Genomic DNA, 14,415 nt, shown 5'->3' on the forward strand with positions numbered 1-14,415 from the left:
CCCTAATAAACTTTTAATTTTACTGAGAAAAATTCAAACCTGTGAAGCACCAAGTTTTTGTTTGTTGCCCCCGATCGATCAGTGCACCCCGAGATTTACCCCATCAGAGCTAACAGGCTCTAGCAACAACACTCTTCAGTGTGGAAGTTGTTCCTGTAGGAAGAACTCCTAATGTCGGCCATTTTCACAATCAGTGAGGCATTTCAAGGTCAGAAGAAGCACAAAAGCTGCATTTAAAAAGCTAACATGTCCCACCGTTCAACCCAAAGAGGGCAGCACTGAGACGGTTTTTAGGCAAAATATTGCAAAACTAAAACTTACATGAAAATGAATAAAATTCAGACAGTTTAATGTATTGAAGAGGAAATCCCAGCTGTCAGAATCTGGGTTAGTTGGTTAAGTTTTACATAAACTGCAGAAATTGGCCACAAAGTTCAGATCTTTGCAGCTTGAGAAGAAGAAATGTTTTTTAAAGAAAAGTTTCACTTATTTCATAGTTCAACTTTCACCCTGAGCTTTTAAGATGAAACTGATGCAACTGCTTCATGTTTTGTTTCTAAGCTCAAACATTAGAAACAGCAGCAACGCGCCAGCCGCATTAGTGTGGTTAGGAATGAATTAAAGAATTAATAACCAGTGCATTGTGCCGTCAGTCTCCACACACTTCCTTGTTTTGTGCAAGCATGCCGGACTCTGCCCAGGCAGCACGGAGTCATTCCCTGGCTGGCAGAGCAGAAGCGATTGGCTGCTGCCGTTTCCTTTTAAGGCAGCCGTGTCTCAATGCTCGGCGTGGCTGGGAGCTCAGCTGCAGATAAAACGCTAATTCAACCACATTCTTCTGAGATCCACACCTACAGAGGAAACGGGAGAGAACCGCCGAGTCATGCAGTGATGAGAGTTTATCTACTACTCAGTATTATTGGTTTTTTACTGAAAGGGAGCAGGAAGATACCACAAAAACAGCAAGAAGAGACAACAACAAACTTTTTCTTCCTTACTCAGATAGTGAAGAAAGAAACACAAGTTGCAATAACCAACAAACCATTCAATCCCAGGATAAATTAAAACAGCTCAACAATTTCCATTTGCATGATTTATCGTTTTTCTCTTTCAACCAAAAGTTGGATGATAAAATCTTCAGTTTGGTCTCAACTAAACCAACGAAGAACAGTCATAAGAAAGAAAACATGACTCTAGTGCTGCTCATAAAACATATTGTCAATAAAGATGGTGGACTGCATGAAAGCATAAAATAATGCCAATGCATGTCTGGAAACAAATGTCGCTAATTTAAGGGGTTAAAGGAACATTTCCAAATTGTTCTACCTTATTCTACAGAGATAATAATTATTCACAACTGACAAACATTTAGAGACTCCCAACAAATTACCTGAAGGGTCAGAGGGTGCAAAACTCAGAAGTGGCAAAAAAAAACTCTTTAGAGAGCTAAATAAAACTGAATCCACCTGACGAAATGAAGTTTCTGTAAATCCAGAGAAAACAGACGCAGAGAAAGAGACAGAGGCGTCTGCAGGCCGGATAATGAAACATGCCTGGTATTCAGCTGTGTTTGTGCATGAATGAGGCACTCTGTGACTTAGGAGTGTTTAAGGGATTCCTGTGGAGGCTTCAGTGTCTGCATGAGTTCACAGGTTGTGATTTTCTCAGCGCTCGCCTCCGTGCAGCAGCTGTCCCAAGGTTACCTTTTCTGGCAAAGAGGCAACGAAGGCAGAGAGACAAAAAGATGCAGACTGCACTCCTAAAATCAGCCATTTAGTGACTAATCAATTAAATAATACATATAAAAATTTTACTATGTGGAGTAGCTAACCCCTTAATCAACCTTTTGTTGCAGAACAGACAGATAACAGACGCTAGCTTTATGTTTGTAACTTTTTTATGTCAATGAGCGTAAAACTGCCTCAGTGCTGCCCTCTGTGGGCTGAACTGTGGCTACTGCAGTTGGATTCTCCAACTTGGTTAGGCCAACTTGGTTAGGCCCCATGTTTGGGATAAAACCATCTCACTCAGAGACGCCCCCTGGTGGTGAGTCAGGAGTTGGAATTGCAAGCGTTAGCATTGATGGGTAGCGTTTATTTAAAATGTGAACACAGAGTGGAGATGTTTCCTCTCTGCTCTGACTGCAGGCGAATCCTTTCCGTTTATCCCCACGCTTGGCCACGCCCTGTGGCTCTTGGCTCCGCCCACTTTTGTTATATTTCTCAAAATACATCTGTGGACAGACTACGTTTTCAAATAGGGGTCAGTTGTGCTTTAAAAAAACTCAGGCTAAAACAGCTTCCCAAACTTTCCCACATCTTTCCACAACACAGACATAACTTTAATGAGAAATATGCAGTTTCTTTAAAATTTGACAAGAAGAAGTTTCATGACTGCAACCAAGTCCATTTTTATGACCTCGCAGCAGCATTGTTCTGGTCCAGTCAGATAATCAGCAGGAAAGGAAGCGCCATAAGTAACCCTGGCACCGAGCGGAAACCTGGAAACCCAGCCTGCAGATGCCCTTTCGGAGCACAGAGAGATAACAGGAGGCAAACCAAAGAAAGAGCAGAAAATATGGAAGAGAAAATATTTTCTTGGCTTGAAAACTTATCCTAACATACGAATGGCTTTGGACCAACCTGCTAAAATACAGAGACAGGGGAGACAGGACAAAGAACCGGCATTCCTCTCTGTGAGAACATGAATGTTTTTATGATCACAGGGAGCAAAATCTGCAGGAGGAATTTTATTCAACGAGTCGCAGACAAGAAACTAAACGTGTGAAAATCATTGTGGAAATTCCTCCAACTGTTCACAGAGAGGATCTGAGAACAGAGACTCTGACCTGCTTCAGTTGTTAACGCTCTGATGTTCCAGTTCCTCAGACCACCGAGAACCAGGGAAAGAACCTGAACAGAATAATGAGTCATTAAGGCTCTGCAGATCTGATCCACACCAGGTGATGAAGCCGTTTCATTCCAGGGTTCTGTACCTGTGGCTCATCTAAAACCTGCAGCTCACCTGGAGGCCTGGAGTTTGATACCTGTGACTGAAAAATGACACAAAAACTTCTGAAAACGCTTAGAGAAACTTCCTTCTTCATGAAATATTAAAAAAATGGAGGCGTCAGATTTTAGCGGTTGGACGTTTTCTGTTTTGTCTTTGGCTAAACGCGCTAGGCTAGCACGTTTGTTTTGATTGTATTTACCCAGAATGCTCTGCACTGTAATCCACTTCCTGCCTTTGAAGCGGTCTGTGGTCCGCTTGGCGTTCACATATGAATTCAAACTAAACCAGAATTCACTTAAACCTAGACCGAGGTCTTTAGGACTAGAGGTCAGAGGTTAATTAGTGTTAATACCTCACCAAATGATCCAGACCTTCTGGGCAAACGAACTGGAGGCAGGTTAAAGGGAACTCATCCAGGCTGGGTGAATGCACCTTAAGGGTGAACTCTGGTCCTCCAAAAGCAGGAAGAGAACTACAACGCAGTGCATCCTGGGTAAAAACAACCAAAACAAACATGCTAGTCTTGCGCCAGTGATAGAAAGACGAAAGAGAAATCCTCAAACGCCTCCATCTTGTTTCCATCTGGTGAAGCAGGAAGTTGCTCTTAGTGTCTTTAGAGGTTTTAGTGTCGTTTCCTTCAGTGGTTGTTGGTGCAGCGCCCCCACAGGCCAGGAGGGGAACAGGCTGGTTTGGCTCAGAGCCACAGCAGCCGGGTCCACTGGACCATCAGGTGTGAAAACATCTTTACTCACCCCAGCGTCTCTGGTTTTGTTGCTGAACATCTCCATCCCTTCATGAACACAATCAGCAAGCTCAGATCTTAACGTTCATCTACAACCTCGCAGTGACCTCAGCAAACCGCCAGGCCCTGAACTGCCAGCACATCATTCTGAGGCCAACCAACAGCAAATCACAGAGTCTAATACTTTACACCGAGGTGGAAGTGACCAGAAAGCCACAGAGGCCAGGCTAGTAGTGGTCCAGTCCAAACCCGTGCTGGATGAGGGCGTTTGGGTCAACATGTAGCCGTTTATGGACGTTACTGAGGTTGACTTGGTGGGGAGGCGTCTCAGCTGTGTGTTTCTGCCTGGTATGAGGCGTGTTTTTATAACCGTTCACCGCGCTGCTGGGTTGATTTTTGGGTCAGGACTCCATGGAGGTGAGTCCCGCCTGCACCACCTTCAGAAGATGTTGGGTTTCTTCAGCCCACGCTTCGAGAATGCACCGTGAACCAGACGGAAAACGCTCCTGAAATATGCCAAATATGCCCCTTCCCTCCCTTCCTGGAGATGGAGCCCACCCATCTCCCCCAGCCAGAGGAATTCCTCACAGCATCAACACACACACTGAAAATCACAGATGACCCACTCACACAGAAAATGTGCAGGCATTAATACCACAAGTTTCCACCCAGCTGACCCAGACATGCCTTTTAAGGCTAAGCAGTTCAGATTTCTCTTTTCATTACGTTCCAAAAATACTCCTGGAGCGGCGGGGCGGTGGGCGGCGTGGGGGGCTCCTCTGTTAAGTGAGGTGAAGGACCAGGAGACAGCCGACCAGATAACAATCACAGAGCCGGTTAATGAAGAAAAAGCACTTTGAGAAAATAAAGTGTCCCAGGAATTCACAAGCGACGTTAAAACGCCGCGCTCCCTTCCTCCACTTCCTCCCACAGGCGTTTGAAGTCTGCTTCCTTTGCACCTCTTCCATGTTTTGTTTTTTTCACAGGGTCAACTTGGCAGCCATTTTTGACAGGCCAACAAGAGCAAAGAGACGAATGTTTGGCCTGCAATTTGCAAAAACACACCAAGATTTACAGCAATAATTTATCACAGCAGAAAAAAAGTCACATTTTCTCCATGTTATTCGTTCATTTATAAATGTCAGTTTCAAACTAAACATTTAATTAGAAAGCTAAATGTTTAGCTCAAAGTAAATATATAGCTTCATCTTCAACTTTATAAAGGCTTTAAAACCTGGAACAGCTGAAACAAAATGTTGAACATCAGGAAATAAGATTAAAATAAAGAGTTTGGGATCAATTATCTAGATATTTGGTTCCAAACTAAGCTAAATATTTATTTACACTTATAAATATTATTTTGCTTGCCAACTAAATATTAACTTGCTTATTTAGTTTCTAAACTAAATATTTAGCTTGGAGCTAAACATTTGCAAACATTTTTTGCTAAATAAATATTTAGTTTGAAACTGACATTTATGAAGAAATGAGCAACGTGGTTAAAATATGAATTTGCTAAAAATGAAGCCCTTTCTTTCCCTCTTATGGTAAATGAACCAAATTCATAGTAAAAATAATCGCCTGCTCCGGCTCCCTGGTGCCGGTTTGTTAAGTCTCCAGGCTACTGACTCTCAGATAAGAGTTCTCCAGATTTGCTCCTCCTGTCTGAACAGTTCAGCCTCAGTGCGAGTTCATCCTCACGTTATGAACTCACACTGAGGCTGCAGACTTTGCCGTCACTGCGTCACTGATAGCAGCTCTCCAAAGATAACATCATCACTCCACCCCAACATTCTGCTGCTGTTTTCGTACATCCAACTGGAAAAGAACAAAACTGTGGTGCACTTCAAGCCTGAGCAGAGCTGAAAGGTTGCAAACATGATGATGCACGCCCTTTGAATGATCAGAACTAAACCCCTTTCATTCAGTTCAACCTGACAGTGCAAACAACAAGGCTACTGTAGCAGAGTGACCCACATTGTTGGTCAATACAGTCCAAACTCCAACCATGTGAGGCCTGATTAAACATTATCACAGCTACTATCAGTCACCAGCACATTCTTCTCAGCAGTTTGCAGCAAACTGTGGGGGAAAGGAGGAGGAAGAGGCCAGTGGCCTGCTGTGGAGGCGGAAGGTTTTAAATCTAGACGCCTTCGGTTTACAGAACCACTTCCTCTAAAGCTCAACAACTAAACAAACCGAAGTGAAGATGATTCACCAATATCTGGACCTGACGCTGCAACATCTTTGTCATGTTCTTATAATCCGACATCAGACACTCTGGGAACCCAAGCAGCAGGACAGTTATCTGGTTCCAGGAAGCGCGCTAATAAATCCTGATAGGAGGAGCATGTTTGGATGGATGCTACTGCTTAGCGTTACATAACATGGCGATAAGTCTTGCAGTGAGCGCTCATCTGTTTTTACAGTTTTTCGTAAATCATCTGAATCCTACGGTGGCTGACGCGTGCAAACGCTCAGCAAACAGTGAAACGCAATGCAAACACGTGAATCCAAAACAGAAAAAACACTGCAACCACAGAGAGGAGAAGCAAAAAGAGAAAACCCTGCAAACTCTGAAGCAGAAGTCCTCCAGGCCAGTAGGGGGAGTCTGGAGTCAGTATTATTATCCGTATAAATATCCTGATGCTTTTTGCACATTTCAAAAGGACATGAAGTGTAATTCAGCTATTCCTTCTTTCCTCCATCTTTCTTCTCGACATCCTATTAAATCACAACATCCCATCTTTACTGAGTCTGGTCGACTTGTTGGTCGACTCCCCCTAGTGGCCTGGCGAACTTATGTTTCACCAAGTTTACAGAGTTTCATACTTGGTGTTTTTAGTATTTGTGGAGTTTTGCACTTTGCTCTCATTTCCTTATTTGCAGAGTTTTTCAGTTTCATTTGCGTTTTTGCATTTGTCTGTGTTGGAGTTTCATTCCAATATGTCTGCAGCTTTGCTGTTGTTAAATATAAATTCTTTGGGACAATAAAGGACATTTCTATTCTATGTTTAGCAGCTGTGCAAATATAATTAAACAGTCAACAATGTCAATTAATCAGGCAACTTCTAAAAGTTTCATTTAGGAGGAAATATTAACACATGCTTCGCCTGCCAGACATTTTCTCTCCACTATACATTGAACCCAAATCAAATACATTGGATACTGCAGAGCACTGAATTTCAGAGCCGTTGTGTTAGTGAACAGATTATTTGGTGAAAACAATTCCTGATTCATCTGCTCATGTAACGCGTTTGATAACGACCCAGTGGCCCAATCAAATCCTCCACAGGTCAGTAAAGAGGAGATATGTCGGTTTGGAAGCTGGCTTATTTGGAAAGCAGTTATGCAACGTTTCAGAGGAGAAACTATTACAGAAAACAGGAGACAAAATGTAGTCAGACATAATAAATCCAATGAATCCCTGCATGCAACGTCTTTAGCGTTGCTGCAGAAGCAACAGAAGGCAGATGGGGTGATATTTAACACAGCTCTTAAATTACAAATTAATAAATGAGATAAACAGGTTCTGCATTTTGGTTTTAGAAATCCAGTTAGCAAAAAACTCCATAAAACTTTCAACAAACTAAAATCAGGCCAACATTTCTATAAAAGCAGAGCAGTTCATGCTTTGACATGACCGGAGTGAGAGTGAACGTCACTCTGTCATGTGAACTCTGCGCTGAATAAGTTCTTTTAGTTCCAGCTCAGTGAGAGAAGGACGCCGAGTCTCTAGTATCTGATGACAGATCGACCTGGACGAGAACAAAAACAAGAAGAAGTGCCCCAAGACGCAGTGCCCCAAGACGCAGAAATACCTGCACAGACAACACATTCTGCCTCCTTTATGTCCGTTTTTATTACTATGAGTTACTCTTTCTGTGTAAATCAGATAACTGTCACTTTGCTGCTGCTGCTGAAATAAAGATAAACAGAAGAAAGAAATGAGGGAAAAGTAACAGTTAAAGTTGGAAAGTGGGAAAAAATGTTTGCATGATGACCACAATCATTTCTGACTGCTAAAATTAAATTTCCATAAAAAAAATACTAGACTGCTGTTAAAAACTGATGCTGCAAAGGGACAAAACAATGACTCCAAATTTGCTGGAAATTTATGATTGTTTTTTTTATATTCTGACGTTCATGCAAAGTAAATTACAAAATGTTTCTAATGTGCCACGGCGATGCTAAGCTAAAGACACCACTGCTATGCTAAAGGCTTCGCTGCTATGCTAAAGGCGTCGCTGCTATGCTAAAGGCGACGCTGCTATGCTAAAGGCTTCGCTGCTAAGCTAAAGGCGTCGCTGCTATGCTAAAGGCGTCGCTGCTATGCTAAAGGCTTCGCTGCTATGCTAAAGGCGTCGCTGCTATGCTAAAGGCGGCGCTGCTAAGCTAAAGACACCGCTGCTATGCTAAAGGCTTCGCTGCTAAGCTAAAGGCGACGCTGCTATGCTAAAGGCTTCGCTGCTAAGCTAAAGGCGTCGCTGCTATGCTAAAGGCGACGCTGCTATGCTAAAGGCGACGCTGCTATGCTAAAGGCTTCACTGCTAAGCTAAAGGCGTCGCTGCTAAGCTAAAGGCGTCGCTGCTATGCTAAAGGCGACGCTGCTATGCTAAAGGCGTCGCTGCTACACAGTAAAGCGTACATGACTGGTCTGGTTTTAAGTTTTCTTCAACTACAAATAGAACCCGTGTCAAGAGACATGGATCATGATTCTAGTTTAGAGAGATTCTAGTTTTTTTCTCACTGTCCATCAAATGCAGAAGACATCAATGTTATCAGAGGAGCCTCTGGATGGACTTTGGACTGGCAAGAGCTTTGAAGATTCATGTCAAAACAAGTAGAAATGAGTCACATGCAGCAGCCGCTACTTAGCAACTACCAGTGGCTAGGCTAACGTTTAGCTGGGTGTTGATGCAAAGTATTCAAAAAGTGCTACAGAAAAACAATGAGAAAATAAAACTATTGCTCAGGCAAATGAAATGTAATAAATTATTTTCCAGGTTTCCTGCAGAGACACGTTTTGCTCAGGCAGAGTCTTTTTGGCGTCCAGCCGCCTTCCTCTAAGTTTCTGTGAAACTCCAGCTGGCCTGACTGTGTCAACACAAACCTCTGTCCAGGATGCAGCTCCGCACTTTACTGCGTTATCACCACACACACACACACACACACACACACACACACACCCCCACACACACACACACACACACACACACACACACACACACACACACACACACACACACACACACACACACACACAAATAAAAGGACGTGTGTGGGCTTTTACACAACGCTACATGGGAAACATCATGATTCATTGCTGCTATTTCAAGCAGGTCCAGTTTGTAACGTCACTCTCATCCTGCGCTGCTCTATTCCTGGTCTAAAAACTGGACCACTAATAAACCCAACACCGACACCATCCGGTCCTAAATCCAGCCAACACATCGACTGCAGCCAATCAGGATGAGCAGCTGACACAGCAGGAGTATTCAGGAATGCATGGAGTCACTTTAATTACATTTACTCAATAATAAATTCACTAAGAAGATTTACTGAGTTCAATTCATTTTTCCACCATTAAAACTTTGAAGTCTGACAACAATTTCTTTTTAACGCGATCAGTAAACATAACATGCAGTCAAGGTTGATCCATGGACGTGGGCGTGGCCTAATCCAAGCACGCATTTAAAGGTTTTGTTTATTTGCCCTTATTTTCCAGTAACAGCCGGACCGGGTAACTGGTCCTGTAAGCTGACAGTTCTGTATTAAAATGTTTCAATTAGTCTCATGTAAAACTCAAATTATGTCGAAAAATCATTATAATTTACAGAAATAAAGGCTTGGAAACAGTCAGCTTTGTGACAAGACACTGAAATTAATTATCTCTTGACTAACATTGTAATTTACTGAAGAGTTGGTGGCGGTCGGGTCGTGTTCTGGTTTTAAAGGTTTCATTTCGTCATCTCTCTGTGAGGGATCACTGCAGGTCAAGGATTTGATGCAATCTGCTCAGGTTCCTCAGACAGAAACTAATTAATCTGAATAGTAAACTGAAATTGACTGCAAAGTGTGATAACTGAGATCACATTAAATGGATGTAACTGGGTGCAAAACAATAACTGTAGTTGCAAAAGAAGATTTGCTGAAAAAAAAGAAGAAATTAAGTCAAAATGTGCAGAAAAAGCAAAACATTTTGCATTTAAGATGAAAAACCTGAAAATATGAATATTTTCTACCCAGAACTCCTGAAGTGCCCATTTTAAATCAACCTGGTTAAACTCTAATCATAATCTCATGTTAACATTTTTTTATTCAACTATTGATCAGTTGATCAAAATAAAGTCAGATTATCCCTGCGATGCGCTGGCTGTATTTCTTACCTTCAGATTCCTATAAATAATCAATTAGTCACTCCAGGAGTTAAATTTTTTTTACATTTTAGGCAATAAAGTGCTTATTTTCTTATATAAATGAGGAAATAATTATTTTTATTTCCAATATTGCACCAAATAAGTTTAAGTGATTAAATGAAAAATCTGCAGAATGCGTCAATTTCTTTTTATCCATTGGCAATAATCGATTACTAAAGCAATTGATAAGTCCCTGAAATAAACATCTTCAAATCTGAGCTCTTAAGGCTGCAGGTTGAGTTACAGTTAAGAAAAAATGACCTTGACGTAAAAAACACACTTTATTCTTTCCACTGCAGGAAACTCTAAGTTCTTCCTGCTCCAAATGACTTTAAACAAAATCACTTTTCTACCCACTGATTAGCAACCCTGGGGAACCGGTAGCCATGTTCTGAAATTTCACACTGACAGCAGCATCATGCAGAGTGGCAGGAACTTTACCACCGACATTCCCAGCGGTCTGATTCTCCCAGGCTGAAAGCCTCAATATTTAAATTTAATCCCCGGGCGGTTATTCAGCCACTCGGTAATCCCCAGGTCCAGAGCTTAGGCTGATAATGACCCTTATTGGACACCCGTAATGATGAGTTTTTGGTTTCACCCAGAGCAGCTTGGGCGGGTCCACAGGGCGCTCTGCGGAGGGCAGAACCAATCAAAAGAGGAGATGTGACGAACGTAGCAACTCCTGGATTAAAATCTATTAATTTACTGGCATTAAAGTCTCTTTATAGACAGGTGGAGGCTGCAGCCATCATGCTGCTGTGTAACACCCGAGAGCATGTGCTGGAAATCCTGCGTCCTCCCAGTCAGCTTAACCAAACCCAATCTGCAGTATAATTTCCCAGGATTTTAAGGCCTGGTTGAAGCTGTAATCAGGGGGAAAATTAGGCATCTCACTCTTGATTTTCTCAAAAAGCTGCTGCCATTTCCCCCCACAAATGCTGTAGTAAAATACCAAAAGAAAGCCTTTTTCCCATATCTACCCTCGCGACTAGCTGCCATGCAGCGGCCCGGTCCCAGGGAACGCGGCTGGCATAATCTGCAGCAGGCTGGGAGGCGAGCCTTACTGAAAAGTCATCAGGGATTTTTTTCCCCATTTTTTTGTCTCCCTTCATGTCTGAAACAGGTCAAGGCAGGTCCCCTCCGTCTCCCTTCCCTCCCTCCTGCTGCTCTTTACGAGCCCCACCTGGTACATTAGTCCTCCACCAACCACCACAACCAGCTTCCTGCTGCTACAGCAGCATGCGCCCACCTTCCAGCCCAGGGCATGTACTGTTCAGACTGACACCTTGTTTCTGGAGGCCACGCATCGCATCACTTTCAGTCTCATAGGAGCAAAACGCAAACACGGATCCTCAAACAGAAAACGCTCCGCCGAGTGTTTACTCTGAACATCAGCTTCTAACCTGATGAGTCAGTTAATCCTCCCAGGTTAAATGCTTAACCAGCAAAAAGGCAACAATTAACACGTTGCCTCCCTGATTTAAAGAAAAGCAGCCAACACACAATAATCATCAACTCATTTAATAATCGATTAATCAGTAATTGCAACATATGGAGTCAAAAAGCAACATGCAAAACTGTATTAAATCCAAAAATGTATAAATATGCGTCTGGTTCAAATTCACTAAAGGAAATTATTCTATTTTATGCAATGAATCTTTATTTTCTTCTTTTAATGTTGTTCTAATCTTGTACAAAAAATCTTAAGAGGTTAAAAGAAAAATCAGATTTTTTAAAATCCATATTAATTGTCAAAATAATCGAGTTTCTTCATATTATTTACTTTTTAATTCATAAAATTTGGTAACTTCTTTAGAGTAATCACCATTAACATATTTACTTTGTGAATATTAAACTTATTAATGCTGAAATCCAACATGAATCGTTTAATGAAACTATTAGAGTTGTAAATAAATTTTTGATGGCAGAAATTAATTTTCTTTTAATTATTTTTGTTTAACTGAAGCAAATATTCATACATGTCTTTAGCTTGTGGCACATTTTAACTTTATTACTAACACCTTTAAATTTATCATAAAAAGAGAAAAAAATCCAATTTTGTTGTGTTTTATAAAATAGTTTAGCATAAATTCTAAATATTACAAACATTTTGAACAATATGACATAAATATAAAACCTGATCTTTCTGTGAATTTGAAGTTTTGTGCCAGATGGGAAACTTGGACAGATTTTATCTTTAGTGTTTTCCCAGTTTGCCCAGTGAGCCACGATGGATCCAGCAGCAGGAAGTCCAGTAATTATTGTCATCAGATTTGTGAGCAGGTCAATCTTTGTCCATTTCTACTTATATCTTATTGTAGTGCTGGCGGGAGAAATTACTTGTGGGCTTTTACTAAAGACAAATTTTTTGTTCCTGAAGAAGGAAACAGTCGAGCGACGAACAGGTGGAAAACACCTGAACTCATCCTGAATGCATCGTTCTGAGCAGATAAATCAACTGGAATAAACCAATCAGCTGATTTATTCCTTCATCACCAGATTTATTTACATGGAGAAATAAGAAAATAGCAAAACTAAAAACTGACCAGGGAATCTTGTTCCATATAGTTAATGTCATTTTGGTTGACTTTACTGAAAAAGCTGATATGTAGCTTTAAAATAGTATTTTGAAATACTACTGTGATAATGATAAAAAAAAAAGCTTCTTTATTAAGTAAACAAACAAATGTTGCTCCTGAAAATCATTTCTATTCAAATGGAAGCTGCAGAGTTAAAGAAGAAATCAGTAAACTTCATACAGACACATTTCTGATTGACTAAAAACACTTTTTATAACTTTTACTGATTTTATCATGAAAACAATCAATCAAAATGATCATCATGACAATCAATGACAAACTGAAGGGGAATGCTTTGGATGAGGAAGTATCTAGAATCTGAAGTTCAGCAGCAGATCAGGAACTGAAAGGAATCACAAAAACCCCCGAGACCCGGATGACGGGAAACCCAGAACCGGTCCGGAGCCAGAACCAATCCGGTTCTGGTCCCTGCTGCAGCAGGGCTGCTGCAGCTCTGCTGCTGCTGCAGCCTGCGCTTCATTACGGGCGTCTTTCCAGCAACATGAAACGCGGCGGCCCGCGGTGACGTCGCGCTGACGTTTAACTAAAGTCAACATGAAATAAAAGCATCAAACCGGGACAAAAACACCGCAATCCCGCATGTAGTCGGGATATAAACTGTCTCAACCACCTGGGCCCAACAGACCTGGATGGTTCGGTTCGGAGCGGAGAAGAAGAAGAAGGAGGAGGAGGAAGAGGAGGAGGAAGGCTAGAAAACTTGCCGCAGTTCAGACCCTGCAGTCCCAACTGACTGGGTCCAACTCGGGAAGCCCGACACACATCCCCCTCCGGGCCCAGATTTACCTGCACGGCTCCCCGCCGGGTCACAAAGGAACCTCGGATTAATCCACAAAGTTCAGGCGGGCGGCAGCCGAGACGAACCGGGACAAGTTGCTCCACATATTCCCAGACTGGACCGCAGGAAGAGGAGGGGGCTGTTTGTTCTGCTCGGTCCTTCTGCTGGTTCTTCCCCTCCCTGGTCCGTCTGAGATCAAACCATCACATTCCACCGCGTCCTTAACAATGAAAAAAGGTGGGCTTTCCTCTCTGCCGCCGGAGGACCCGCCCCTCGGGATGACTCTCCCGGCCTGACCGCAGAGGGAACGCCCTTCCCGGCCCGCTCGGCCCGCTCGGCCCGCCCCTTCTGCTCCGAGCGGCCGCCAGGGTTCCTGCAGGTTTCATCTGGGTCCGACAAACATCCACTTCCACAGCCAGAGCGCTGCACCGGACGGATATGACGTCACACATACAGAGAAGGACGAAGGCATGAAAGTCCAGAGGATTTTAAGAATGGAACCTAGAAAAACAACCAGAGCCAGAAAAAAGAAGGGATGGATGGATGATGGATGGATGGATGGATGGATGGATGGATGGATGGATGGATGGATGGATGGATGGATGATGGATGGATGGATGGATGGATGGATGGATGGATGGATGGATCTTTTTGTCACTAACGAAGGCCCATATTGCTAAAGCTGAAAGTTGCCCAGATTTAAGTCCTGTTTCCTTTTCTGTTTCAAACCATCATAACTATTTATTGGTTTGTACTAAAGATCATCAGCTGATTAAAACTAATCGATCATCAGCTGATTAAAACTAATCGATCATCAGCTGATTAAAACTAATCGATCATCAGCTGATTAAAACTAATCGATCA

General features: G+C 42.4%; 1 protein-coding gene across 4 annotated transcripts in view; it reads right to left on the reverse strand.

Annotated features, from left to right (window-relative positions):
* luzp1 (leucine zipper protein 1) overlaps positions 1-14,050 on the reverse strand; it is a 43,974-nt gene extending 29,924 nt beyond the window's left edge. For 2 of the 4 annotated variants that reach the window (XM_055053246.1, XM_055053242.1), the window contains exon 1: positions 13,560-14,050. The gene's annotated coding sequence lies outside the window, so the exon portion shown is untranslated. Of the gene's footprint in view, positions 1-1,390; positions 2,171-8,867; positions 9,342-13,559 lie in introns of those variants that run through there. The other 2 variants (XM_055053244.1, XM_055053243.1) reach the window with 2 other exon arrangements.
* Between the last annotated feature and the right edge of the window lie 365 nt (positions 14,051-14,415).

This window comes from Poeciliopsis prolifica, unplaced genomic scaffold, assembly GCF_027474105.1.
Source record: "Poeciliopsis prolifica strain line A6 unplaced genomic scaffold, Auburn_PproV2 SCAFFOLD037, whole genome shotgun sequence".
Taxonomy (NCBI): domain Eukaryota; kingdom Metazoa; phylum Chordata; class Actinopteri; order Cyprinodontiformes; family Poeciliidae; genus Poeciliopsis; species Poeciliopsis prolifica.